The sequence below is a fragment of the Phlebotomus papatasi genome, chromosome 1, assembly GCF_024763615.1.
Source record: "Phlebotomus papatasi isolate M1 chromosome 1, Ppap_2.1, whole genome shotgun sequence".
NCBI classification, from domain to species: Eukaryota; Metazoa; Arthropoda; class Insecta; order Diptera; family Psychodidae; genus Phlebotomus; species Phlebotomus papatasi.
The window spans coordinates 34,897,701-34,912,326 of record NC_077222.1 but is presented as its reverse complement, the minus strand read 5'-3'; the positions used below and the strand labels follow the sequence as shown (position 1 = coordinate 34,912,326).

Below are 14,626 nucleotides of genomic sequence, written 5' to 3'. Positions count from 1 at the left end.
CCCAGTTTCCCCTACGCAATTTTAAGCGTACTTACCGTTTTATAATTGAGATGTGCGTAATTTTGAGCGCAATCTTGAGCATTTTATGATTCAGTTTTTCGGATTTTTAAGCACAATCTTAACCGGTCTATGTTTCAAGCTGTGCTAGTTTTTAAGAACGATCTTAACCGTTTTATGATAAAGATGTGCGTGTTTTTAGATGCAAAGTGAACCGTTTTATGATTGAGTTGTGCGTATTTGTAGCGTTTTCTTTAACCATTTTATACTTGAGCTATTTGTAGGACAGGGTTAGTCGTTTTATACTTGAACTACATTTGTTTTAAATATACTTTTTACCGTTTTGTGATGGTTCTGCGTAGTTTTTAAAAATGTTTAGTGTGATTTTAAAATATTTAGTTTTGAAAATTATGCCTTCCAGAAACTAGCATTTTTTGTTCATGATTACATATAAATCTTTTTATACACTTGAAATTCAATATATTATTGTCGTAATAGATTTTGGTTTTCTCCTAATATGGCTTATTTCGTTTCATTTACAAATGATAATCCATGCTATAAATTGAAAATGATTAATCAGCAGTCGTTAAAACATTATCAAGTAAATTTTCATAAGTTTCATAAAATTTCATAAATTTCCTTGTAAATTTCATAAATTTCACAAATTTAATGAAAATTGCATTACCATGATGTCTTACTTCAGGAAATCAGTCAAAATCAAATATTAGGTGTCAAATCAAATAAAATATTTTTAAAATGACAATTGGGTTTGAAATATATATAAATGTCAAAAGCGTGTCAATGGAATTAAAGTGGCTTAAATTGGCTTATATTGATTAAGCAATCGATTAGGGTTCTTAAAAAATTATGCTTTAATAAAATTGTCTGAAAAAAGTAAGTTTTTTGAGCGTAGTACATTTGACCTTGAAAAACACCATGAAGGAATTTTTCAAGGTCATTGGCATGTATGGACGAAATATCCGTCTGGACAAGGTCTAAAACATATCAGCCAATGAAAATTATCTGAAGAGTAGTTTTCGAGATATTACAGAAAAACGTGTTTTTAGGGAAAGGGGAGGGGTGGGGGGAAAAACGAAGGTTATATTTAGATTCCCCAGGTCAACTTATGGGGGGGTCACCCGAAGACCCCAAGTCGCTATCTTCAACCCTCTGGCTCCTACAGCCAAAAATGTGAATTTTGTCCCCCAAACACCCCCCCTGTAACGGGTGACACAACAAATTGCAAGGTTTCTTACTATCACCATCGTATTTGTCGTGCCCAAATTAGGTAATATGCAAAGTTTCATAAAGAAATTCGTCCGAAGGTCCGAGACCTTCCCTTGTGAGAGAAATCCGAAAAAGTTTAAAAAGACATTCCGGAAATGTCAATTTTACCTTGCAGTATTGATCCGAAATCGGTGTAAATATCATGCTTTTTAGATGTATTAGGGGTTAACGTTACCCTTTTTCATGTTATTTTTACCCTTAAAAAGCTGTAAAATTAACATTAAAACATGTTGATATATTTTTACACCTAAAAAGTCTTAAAGTTATGAGGAAAAAATGTTAATCGCTCCCTCTTTTTTTCTCAGTGTATTGTAATTTAGCTTCTTAATCTGTTTGTGCAGCTAAATTATATCACGATAAGGCTCAATTTTATTTAAAAATAGGTGAAAAATCCCAATTCCAAAGGTGTTCCACTTTCAAAAGTGCCCCACTTCCCCCTACTGGAAAAAATTTAACTAAATTAAAATACATTTATCAGTTTTGTCAATTTTCATGCTTGAGAGTTAATTAAATCGTCAGGCTCGATATATTTATTTTTGGATTGTTACAAACATTATAAAAGAAGTTAAATAAAGAAAAAACGCTATCCTAGTTACATTTAATTAGTTTACGTTAAAAGAATTTCAATGTTTTAGCGAAAGTATCAATAAGGATTCTCTGTCGAAAAGGTGTTCATTTGACCCTACGTGGATTTACATTTACAAAGAAGATAAAAATTAAAAAATTGATACACTATACATTATATAGAAGAATTGCAAATAATTCATTTTACAAAAAACATATCTGTTAAATAAATTATTTAGAAGACTGATCAGTAAAAAATGAATTTGGTCAATAAAAAATTCAAAATAATCAGTAAAAAGCTCAATTTTGGTCAGTTAAAACTAAGAAGTGCCCATAAATCTCTTTGAATCATAAATTTTTATTCTACATTTACCACGAATATTTCACGATTTTTGACCATTTACAATTTATAATTTCTTTTAAATTTTCGTAGTGACTATTTTCATTTTAATACTGATCATTTTTACCAACATACTGCCTAATCTACTGTACATATTTTTCAACATTTAAATTTAGTTTTTGCTAATGAGTATTTAAAAAAAAAACTGAATAAGAATGATTAAATGAATATTTATACTTTTTATTTTCTGATCATTTCAATTTCTTTTTAACGACAAAATATTTTTCTTTTCATACAAAAATCATTTTGATCCAAATCAATTTCTATTCATTTTATTTATTGATACACTTTTTTGGATATTTCAGGGGCCTCTCAATATTTCATTTTCCATACATTTTTGCATAGAGGAACTGAAGACTATTGGCAAGTTTTTTCCTAAAGGGAATTGACTTATCAGTCTGATATATTTCGAAATCATGCAATAAAGGCTATCTAAAAATACATATTTCATAATGTTCGCCGAAATAATACAAGAACTACGAGCAAATTTGTTTATGTCGCGGTGCAATATCTGCAAAATTTTTACAAGGAAAAATAAAAAATAGCTTCACTTTTTATTAGGCTTGATGGGCCCCTGGATATTTTTACTAAATTCTTTTCAATTGTTTTTCTAAAGGTATACCTCATGACAAGGATAAAACATCATTAATGATAAAATTGAAGAAAATATAAAATTTGATTTATTTGTTTATTTAATTTTTATTTGAACCAAAATTAGATAAATGATAAGATTACAAACAATAAAATGTGAGTTAAAGTTATAAAATTCTTTTTGGTTTGAAAAACAAAGAACTAAAAAAAGAAGTAATTTTTAGTAAACCTACCCTACCACTGCAATGCCTTATAAATAATAAGTAATTAAATAAGCAATAATTTCACTATAAATTATTAAATTGTTAATTTGAAACTGAAAATTTTCAGGTAAGGTAAAGTGCCCTGTAGTCAACCGGTTCCTCAACTTAGCCATCTACTTATTCAATCTATTTTAGATTTGCCATAATATGGTCTGATTTAACCATAAAAATCATAGAAAGAAAAAAAATGAAAAGAATAAAGAAAATTTTATAGAATTTTACTATAAAACTCTAAAAAATTAGTTAAATATTGAAATGAAATATGAAATACATTTTTGTGCCCTTTATTAAATCCAGCTTTACTTATTTTGTTTTCAAATTTCATAATAATAACATTCATAATTATATTTTCATAAAAATAAAATTCTTTATTTGGCACATGAATAAATGTTAATTTGAAATAATATTTTAGCTGAGATTCTTTACAATCTCAGCTTTTTTGGGATCTTAGTCACAATAAGCCGATAGGCTTCAGACCTATATCAAGGGTTAGGAGAGGATAAAAAAAAAAATATATTTTTTTTTACTAAAGAGCAACAAAAGAATTGTGTCAATATGCAATATGCGATAGGGATATACAATTTAATTAATTGAGAACATTATAGTTTTCGACAAAATTAAGTAATAATGAAAAGAATAAAACACTGTAACAAGAAAATTAGGGTATGTTTGCCAAATTTCGGCATAGTTGCATGAAAACGCCAAAGTCTCAAGTTTGAAATGTAATATTTTTAATACAAATTGAATTTTTTCGTTACTTTTTTTATAAGGAGTGTTACTTGGAACATTGTACACAGTTTATCGTCTTTATTTTCTCTAAAATCTTTCTTAATACATTTTAAAATTAATAAAAATTTAGATATAGCATTGGTGGCCTATCCCGTCCACCTTTATTATCATAGTTCATTTCCCTTTCGGAATTCTTCCAATGCCTTTTTCAGATCATCTTGGTCGTCGAAACGATATTTTTTGTTATTTTTTGCATTGTATAATTTCTAAAAAATGCAAAAACAAAAAAAATCATGGAAACTTTAGGAACAAAATATGTGGCCGGAATTCCAAGCTGGCCGAAATTTGGTACACTTACCCTATTAACAAAAATACTTTTTTATTTAAAATTTGTAGTCGTTTATTGATTTTATAACATTCTAAGTGAATAAAAACGGTAGATAAGTTATTTTGTACACACAAAATAACATAAATTCTGTCAAAAATCTATTCATCATGTAACACGTTAAGAAATTGTTTTTAATCCAATCTTTACATATTTTTAGAATTTATTCTTTAAAGAAAATCTAATTGTTAGTAATTGTAATTGTAATTGTAATTACAGTAGAGTCTCGCTATAAGCCATCGCTCTATAGTCCACAATTTATCGACCGTTGATTTCAAAACACTGATTTTAAGTTAGGTTATGTTTTTTAGTATGCGACATGCATATTTATTTTAATATTTTTGGCAAACTTTATTGATTAGTTGTGATAATTGTGATCCACAATGAAGAGAGCAAAGACAAGTACCACAATCGCAAAGAAAGTGGAAGCCGTCGAGCAATTTCAATACTAAAAATCGTTGATAATTTTAAAAAAAATTACATGGACTATAGTGCGACTCAAGTGTCAAATTTGAAACCAAATACAGTAGAGTCTCGCTATAGTCCATATTTGGTTTCAAATTTGACACTTGGGTCGCACTATAGTCCATGTAATTTTTTAAAATTATCAACGATTTTTAGTATTGAAATTGCTCGACGGCTTCCACTTTCTTTGCGATTGTGGTACTTGTCCTTGCTCTCTTCATTATGGATCACAATTATCACAACTACTTAATAAAGTTTGCCAAAAATATTAAAATAAATATGCATGTCGCATACTAAAAAACATAACCTAACTTGAAATCAGTGTTTTGAAATCAACGGTCGATAAATTGTGGACTATAGAGCGATGGCTTATAGCGAGACTCTACTGTATGGACTATAGCGAGACTCTACTGTACCACACTTTGCTTTTTTTTTGGTAATGTTTAACATTTTACTACCTGATAAAATACTGTCCAACAGTTAGTCGGACTAAAAAAGTATTTAAAATTACTGCACTAACTAAAAAGTTAATCTTAGAACTTCCGGTACGTTAAAAAAACTAGAATAAAACTTTGGAAATGTCGCTTTTTATACTTGAACCAAGATCACTAATAAATCCTCAATTGTAACTTTGGTTTTTCTTAAATCCTAATATTTGTTACTTCAAGCTTTTTTTTTTAAATTGATTCTTTACTCACGACCACGTGCTCTTGTGTCCTTCGCGAGGGGCACAAAAGGCCAAAAAAGCATCTGAAAACCGTGACTCAATTTGGCATTCTTCGCATGAAAACACACACAAAGAGACAAATAGTTTTTCTTGGCGGGAAGGTGCGTCGAAGGGGAGTGTCCAGAAGATTCTTGATTCCCTCCATAGCACCATCAGTCTGTCTTTCTTTTCGTGATCTCATTCACCATTTGTGAACAAATACTATTGTTATAAAAATTTTTGTATTCTCACAATACCTTTTTCTCAGCATTAACATGCGGCGTCCAAATACTCTTGCGGTCCCCCACTGAAATGTTCTTCAATGAAAATGTTCTTTTTAGCATAAAAATACTCTTCGTTCTTGCCACAAGTGAAAAACATTCACGACCAGCGGAATTGTCAGTTGAAACTATTTATAGAGTCGGAAAAGTGGAAAAGTATTTGAGGAAAGCAGGCGCATGGTTATTTCCCATCAAAGTTTTCTGGATGCGTCCCTGAGCACGATATCTGCATTTACTTTTACATTTTACACACATTAAAATCGCACTGAACTAATAATTATTGTCACTTAGCACACAGTGAATGAATAATCGATTTGCTAGATTTGTTATCACACGGAATGGATGAACACGAAAATTCTTGAGCGCTTTTTCACCAATTTTTATCTTTTCTGAAGACAGAATTTTAAATCTATTTTCGCAGCGAACTCCCGCTGGAGTAACTGAACGACTGACGGGGTTCTCCCTTTCGAGATATTCCGCTGATCCCGCTTTTAGAAATTGTATAAGAATGTCTCACACGTTGGTAAAAACTCCCAAAAGTAGGCAATATGACAACTCAGTATGTAAGACAGGGCTGCAATCAGGAATATGGTCGCCCCAAGTTAAAATTTTATGACCTCTACACACTGTAAGAAGTTTTTATTAGTCCCCTCAATTCTGAGGTAAACAAAGCTTAGAGATTTAAATTAAATATCCAGTGTCACAATTAGATAATTCCTATTTTAAGTTAATGACTAATGATGCGCCATCTAATCCAATATTTCCTCAATATTTTCTGCCATTAACGGTTTAAAAGATTTTCCCGAGCACCTTTAAAATCAAAAGAATCTTAATAAAGTTTAATATTTTCAGGGGCCTCTCGACATTTCATTTTTCCATACGTTTTTGCGTAGAGGCACTGAAGACTAATGGCAAGTTCTTTCCTAAAGAGAATTGACTAATCAGTCTGATATATTTCGAAATCTTGCATTAAAAGCAATCTAAAAATACATACTTCATAATATTCGCCGAAATTATACAAGAACTAGGAGCAAATTTGTTTAAGTCGCGGTGCAATATCTGCAAAATGTTTACAAGGAATAGTGAAAAATAGCTTCACTTTTTATTAGGCTTGATGGGCCCCTGGATATTTTAATTTCGGCTTCCTTATTACGAAATTCATAAAATTTTAGCATTAAGACTCCTCCACACTGAGAGCAATCTTTGTAAAAAAAATGCATTTTTAAAGAAAATGTCCCCTATCTTTGTAAGCGGAAACATAAATTTTCAAGGGGTTATTCATAAGCAAATAAAGTGGATTGAGTTCCCGGGTCCCTGAAAAAATGTATGGGTTTTGAGTTCCCCTCGAGCCCCCTGGAAAAATATATGAGTTCCCCGGGTTCCTTAAAAAAGTACATGAGTTCCCCGGGTTCCCTGAAAAAAACACATGAATTCCCCTGAAAAAATATATGGGTTCCCCGTGAGTTTCCTGAAAAATATATGAGTTTCCCAGGTTCCCTGAAAAAAATGTATGGGCTCCCCGTAGATTCCCTGAAAAATGTATGGGTTCTCCGGGTTCCCTGAAAAAATGTATGGGTTCCCCGGGTTCCCTGAAAATATGTATGGTTTCCCTTTCCTTAGGTACCCTGAAAACCTGTATGGGTTCCCCGTGAGTTCCCTGAAAAAATGTATGCGTTCCTCGAGCTTCCCGTGAATTACCTAAGTTCCCCTGGGTTCCTCGGGTTCCTCGCGAGTTCCCTGGTAAGATTAGTTCAAGTTCTCCGAAATGAGTTACCCCTTGATAATATTAAAAAAGAACAAGAGAAAATGGTTCTTATTCAGACATCACGCAAAACTTTCTTTGCCAAATTTTACATTTTAAATTGAACCGCGTCGTTTCAGGAACTTGACCTGGGTTTGAATTTAAACGAAAATCGAATACTCAGCCAAATATAGAAAACCTCACACGCTCTATTGTCAAAATAATGATAATGAATATACTATATGAAAAGACTTTAAAAAAACCGGTAGTTCTTTAGTCATAAATAAGTAGAAAGGATTTTTTTGCATTCAGCTCACCATATTATTATATTATAAAACTTACAACATCTAACATAACGTTTCTAAAATCAAAAACAGAAGTTTTTTCCTCCAAATATTCAGGAATTTTTTTGGGACACTGATGATCCACTAATCTTTAAAAGGTTAATGAAAATAGGGTCGAATGAACACCTCTTCGACAAAAACCCCTATTGACACTTTTGTCAAAATGTTGAAATTTACTTAATGTATCTAATAAAATGGAAATAATATGGCCATTAATCTACGTTTTGTTATTAATTTACGTATTTTTAAATGGTACAGAGTAGGGTATCAGTAAATCCTAATACGAGTTCTTAAAATGTCAATAGGTGTTCCTTTCAACCCTACCGATAATTCCCCTTTCGGAATAAATTAACAATTTTTTTGTTAATTTATTCCGATTTTTTAAAGACTGCAAAATTAAAATATGTTATATTTGAGTAATATAATGATTATGCAGGAACACAACAATTTGAAGAACAAAATAATTCTATTCAATTCTTAATTATAAATAAAAAAATTAAAAAAAAATAATTTATTGTAATATTATATAATATCGTATGTAAAATAATCTGCAAGTAAGTCTCCTCATAATTACTGCGCCCCAGGGCAGAACATAAAGCTTGTCCCTGAATACGCCTCTGTGTTTTTCGCACTTCTTATGGCAAATCGACAGATGTCTCTATTCCTAACGTTTAAGCTCAATATACTTCAGTCGAGATGGTTTCAGAGAAGAAAGAAAGTCAACCAATTCCAAATTATGGCTAGATGGAGGTGTGTGTCTTCTGTCTGTGATGGCACGAAACTGGACATTGATCGCTTTCACGTTGTTAGTACGCTGATCTGTCAGTGGCTCCCGTCACAACCAGGTAGATAATTGGTAGCTCGTGGGCGAGTTCCAGATTGCACGGGCGACGGGCCCGGACGCACTGTTGAGCTCTCCTCTGGCTACCAAGATCTGCCAACTTTCAAAATTGTTGGTTAGCTCTTACTTACTTAGCTTAGCTTCGGATTCAATTCACTTACTTGTTCAGAACGCTTCCATGAATAGGGCACTTGTCGAGCAAGTCGGCCCATTTTTTTTAATTAAAATTCAATTCTTTTCATTTATTATTCAACCTTTTGTTGAACCACAATTTCCGCGATTAGAAAATTCTATAGAAGTAAATATTATGGGTCTTTTTTATACATGTATTATTATTTAAAAATACGTGTGCTTCTTTTTTCAACAGGTTTCATTTATTTTTGGGAGAAAGGAAAAATATTCTAATTCTCTAACAATTGTATAGAACATTTTAGGATTTAATAGAATGTTACAACAGATACACGGAAATTACTTTTATAAGCCGGATGATCATCTTAAAAATTCATGCTGAATGTCAATTTTATATGTACAATGTATGCTTATTAAAGTGAAAAAAATAAAGATATAAATTCTGAACATTAATTCATATTCTTGAACTTGATTTGCAGACGTTGTCTTTGAATAGTTGATGTAAAAAATTGTTTGATCTCAATTAAAGTCTAATAATTGTGAATTACACGACTAATTATATAATTTGTGAAATATTCTACTTTTATTAGAAAAAATCTTATTATTAAGAACAGAAGTTAGAGTGACAAATTGAAAAAGTAATTGTTCATAGAGAAATCTTAAGTTTGAAACGGTATATCGAACTACTTCTCAGGTTAATCGTATAGGAAAGTTATCAAAGGAAAATCATTATCTTTTAGATAGCAAAACACTTACTCATCGTTAGAATCATGGTTACCAAAAACAAGTATTTCATCCACCCCCCTGTCAATACCGTTATTTTAGCAAATTCTCTATAGAGAATTCAAAATTCCACCGTGAGCGCCTCGCGAGCACTTTTACACTGCGCATCACTAGCGCAACTGGTGGCAAAATTTCGCAACCACTTGACAGCCGGCGCGGTGAATATTTTGGTGGAGTGTGTCTCTTCGCGAAAATTGTGAAAAGTGATCAAAAAACCAAGACAAACTCTTAAATACCTGTGAAACAGGATTCGTGAAAAGTGTGAGAAGGTGTACCAATTGTGAACAGTGTGGAAAAATGAAGTGTGCCGTGGAGAATTGCCAAACTTCCCAACGACAGAATTCTTTGGGAGTTACATTCCACAGGTAAATTAGGAATAGTTTCTTTATTTCAGTGGCACCTCAGAAACGACAGAGTTCTAAGGAAACATCATTAAATTGAGAATGTGATTCTGTTGGGGTTTTTCTGAGTGCCAATCAATTATCAGGAGGAACTGTGATTTAAAGTGTATCGAGTTGATGAAAATTTTCGCGAATGGCACTTGTGCCAGGTACGAATCAGGCGTATCAGGAGTAATTTTTCCGCAAAAAATTCTAGTTGCTTATCTGCGATATTTTTTTAGATTATAATAAGAGACATTTTTAATGTGAGAAATTTAACACGCGTAAAATTTCGATTAGACAAAAGAATGAGGGACTCCACTTGAGGATTTATATAGATTCCGAATGTTAAAATTACCATATTTTCTCTGATTTTTTTTTAAATTTTAACAGATTTAGGGGAAAGGCTCATATTTTTGTCCAGTTTCTTATTTTGGATACTTTGAGGATAAAATTGTACACTAAAAATGAATTGATTAAAATTATGGATTTTTATTCAAATATTTGATGAATAATGAATTCTATCTAAATATTTGTTCTTTTTGAAATTGCTTTGTTGAAAATTCAGTGTGAGCAATTGCTTACGAGAAATATGACAGAACTTCTTGTTTACATCAGTCTTATTTATCTGTTGTGAAGTACTAACAATGTTTCTTCGTTTTTTTTGAGTGATATTATTGAATATTCATTGAAAATTGTGTTGATTCACGTTAGTGGTGATTTGTACATTTGACCTAAAGTGAGATTTGCCTTGTGAATTAGATTTTTCGTGTGAAAAATGGGAAATTTTCTAAGACATTCACCAGTGAGGTGATACTCCTTATTTTGGACAGATGTTTTTCTCACGAAATTTCGTGAAGTTTTAGCTTTTGTGATGACTAGTTTGTACAAATGCCTGGAAAAACAAAGGAGTATAATATCTACGAAAGAGATGTAGTGAGAAAAACCTTAAAAGGCTCCCGGAAAGGCCAGGGAATGAGCGAATCCGCACGTACTTGGAGTACCGAAGTCAACTTACTTTAATGAATGATATGGAAAGTTTCCGGGCTTCTTGTGACATTCTACGTTTCCCTTACATGAACAGGAAGAGGACTTGGTAAGATTGGTTTATGAAATGAAGAACAATGGGCATCCTGTTGAGGCGGATTAGCTGTCCGAATTTACAGCCAAGTTGGCCAAATTAATAAACAAGTTGTCCAAAATAAGAGTCAAATTCACCTCTACATATCAATTCATTTTTAAACGTATTAAAACAAATTTAAGTAAAAATAAGACGATAAATAGCTTGCTAAGTTTCTAAACAACCCTTCTGAAAAGAGAGTAACAAGAATTGTCAATTAGTATTGAAAATATCGAATTTCAAACTTGGAACATCGATGCTTATAAGCAGACTGGACCAAATTATGAGTCTTTACCCAATACGGCAAATAAAGCATATTAAAGGACACTTTGAAGAATATTTCTGAGAAAAAATTCTTAAATCGTCAGCAAAATTAAATAAATCAAATTGATTTTAAAATTTGAAAAGATATTACGAAAGCAAAGTGCAATACAAAATAACTATTTGTTTAATTGCCTCTAAATTTTCTTTACAGAATTTTACAACTTTTGTGTTCTAAAATTTTATCTCTTCTAGGCTTCCAAGTAATGCTTAAGTAACGTGAAGTCTGGGCCAATTCGTGCAGCTGTCAGCCTCAGTGGTAAACCAGAAGAACGAACGATTGTAATTTCAACAATAACATTGTAACAAATAACATACAGCCTGTGAAAGGGCTTTTCCATCGTTTGGTCCTCGAGGCTGAAATTAACGCTAAGACGGCGATGGACGCATGGGAAGGAAGGCAAAAAGACGAAATGAAATGAAAATAAATTGAATTGAAAAATAAATAATTCATTATTTTTGTATATTGCTGGGAAAATACTTGGATCTTTGATATAACCTTACGTTGTCAGGTATGATACTTCAGCATATATTTTGATGGAAATATGCAGAACTACTTAAATGTGATTGTTTCTCTCCCCACATGTCGCAATAAAGAGCCCTTTTAGAAATTACTTAGAGCCACGATCAAGAACCTGTTACAACTTACAAATTAAATAAATGTGATACATTTACATAGTAAGTATACTGTCAAATAAACAAACTCTGATCATCTAAGGATTATGATTGTATTATTACTGGTTTTGTATTTCGTTAGAATATAGTGAATGCAATACTTTTTGCTGATATTTAACCCTTTAACCACGAGACACTTTTTACGGACTGAAAATCAACAATAAAAATTAAACTGAGAAACATAATCAATGATAAGTCTTACATCTAACCTTGGAAAGTCCAACAGAGTCTGATTCGGTGTATTTTGTGCTTCTATGAATGATAGGGACCAAAATAGCCCAAAAATATAAGTATTTTTTCTGACAATACCAATGAATAATATTTTTCGCTTTAATGAAAAATATTACGTATGAGTATTGTAGTTTTTATTGCCAAAAGGGTTTTGCTTAAAAAAAAGGGGTGGCAAAGCGTCCGAGGCTTTGCGAGCTGCTCGAACTCCCGAGAAAGAGCTCTGCCTTATATACCTTTTCGCAAGCATTCTGACGTATAGAAAATTATTGTCGAATTAAATTTGACTATAAATCACCACAAAACCATCTTGAAGTTGAAAATTTTTCAAGAAGAGGGCTTCAAAAAATCATTAATCTTTTAATTAATTAATTGAAAAAATCGGGTGAAAATTAAGTTTCAACCTTGAATAGTTCAAGATGGCGAATTTTCCGGTGATAGGTGTCTAAAGACGAAATGTTCAGCTGGACTACCTCCATAACATATCCAAAAATGAAGGAAATCGTCAGGGCCAATTTTTTGCAAGGTCATAAAACATGTTTTTTGGAGGGGATAGAAGGGGTGGGGGGTAATTTGGGTAAGTTAGTTAGATAGAATATATTAATTTCTGGGGGGGGGTCACCGAAGACCGGAAGTCAATATCTCTTACCGTTTAGCAGCTAGGATTTTGCAAAGTTGAAAAAAAAATCGATTGTGAAAACTGCTCTCTCTTGGAGTTCGAACAGTTAAAATTGGAAGGATAAAAAATAAATAAAATCAATTATGAATTTGAGAATTTAAAAATTCGCCATTTTTGAGTTTAAATATTTACTACATATCAAATAGCTATTGACTTGTAAAAAATATTCTAGATTCCTTCAACCTTCTACTTTACAATTATGTACGGACAATAGAAAAAATAACTTTAGGTAGTCAGGAAAAATTATTTTCTTTATGGGACACCGGTGTTCCAATCGTCTTTAAAGGGTTAAACATTAGTTAAAAAGCAATGCCCCTGGTTTATTTTATATTTTCGTATGCATCCCATAATTTATTGCTACTTTAAATATCGGAAATAAATCAAAAATTATTGGATATAGAGAAACCGTAATAATAGCAATAAGAAAAGTACACAAATCCTTAAAGTGTTAAAGTTGATCTTTTAGTTACTATTTTTTTTGTCGAAATGGAGTGATTTTACGTTGTATTCTATAATTTTTATAAACTAACTACATTGAGAAACAAAGATAAATTAAATTAAATTAAATTAAATTAATTAAAAAAAAACCCTAATTACATCCCTGTCTAAGCGCCACCTCTGAGCAATGACGGGTACTTTATGGGTGCTTAAAAAATAACGAAGATTTTTGAAGAGAGAAAAAAATCTTCATAACAATGTAACTTCTTAATCTCGGGGGGGTGATTTCATCCGATTCACGATGACATTTGAATTATAAAATAATGAATTTTAAAACAAACACTATATGATTTTGTACTTTATGCTAATTTAGCGATAATAAAGGTAAAAAACTCAAATTTTCTTTTTCTTTCCTTCTTTATCATCATGAAATTGATAAATTTTTAACTCAAATTATTTCAGTCAAAAGTAAGTCCCAAAAGATTTTTTTTATAAAGCTTTCACTTCAATTCTAGGATATAACTAATTTAACTTTAGAGAAAGTTTCGAATAACGTTAGTTTTTAAAAAAAGCAATGTTTTGAAGGAGCTTTTAGGGAATCTACGGAATCTACGAAACTTTTTATATCTGCCAAAAATAATCAAAATCGGTTTAACATTGTATTTTTGGCTTTCGGAAAAGCTTTCGACACTCGAAAGAGCATTTTCATTTAATTTTTTATCTATTCGGGATTTTATTCAAGAAAAAGCCCTCCTGGTTGTCTTCAGTAATTTTTCAGAATATGAAATACACTGGGTTTTTTAAGATATTGTTTAAATTATATTTTTAAGGATATAAAAACAAAATATTTTTCATATTTTTTTAAATCGTATTTAACACCTAATTTTTCCAAAAAAAAAACCATTTGAAAAAAATATATTAAAAATTTATTGTGAAAAATTGATTAATGATAAATTTTAATTGGAAGAGAAAGCTTGTAGAAACCTTTGAAAATTTCAAAGGAAAATTAAAAAAGAAGAAAATTAAATTAATTTTCCTTTGAAATTTTCGAAGGTGTCTACAAGATTTCTCTTCCATTTAAAATTTACCATTAATTAATTTTTCACAATAAATTCTTAAGAATTTTTTCAAATGGGTTTTTTTTTTGTGGAAAAATTAGGTGTAAATACGATTTAAAAAATATGAAAAATGTTTTGTTTATTTTTTATCCCTTCACATTAAAAACTAGAGTTTATTATTCTCTGAAAAACGATTAAAACTATATTTATGAGCTATCCAA

At 31.1% G+C, this 14,626-nt stretch overlaps 1 protein-coding gene across 1 annotated transcript in view; it reads right to left on the bottom strand.

Annotated features, from left to right (window-relative positions):
• LOC129798939 (uncharacterized) overlaps positions 1-6,231 on the bottom strand; it is an 8,715-nt gene extending 2,484 nt beyond the window's left edge. Inside the window, exon 1 of the mRNA XM_055842452.1 lies at positions 5,645-6,231. The gene's annotated coding sequence lies outside the window, so the exon portion shown is untranslated. The remainder of the gene's footprint in view (positions 1-5,644) is intronic.
• Between the last annotated feature and the right edge of the window lie 8,395 nt (positions 6,232-14,626).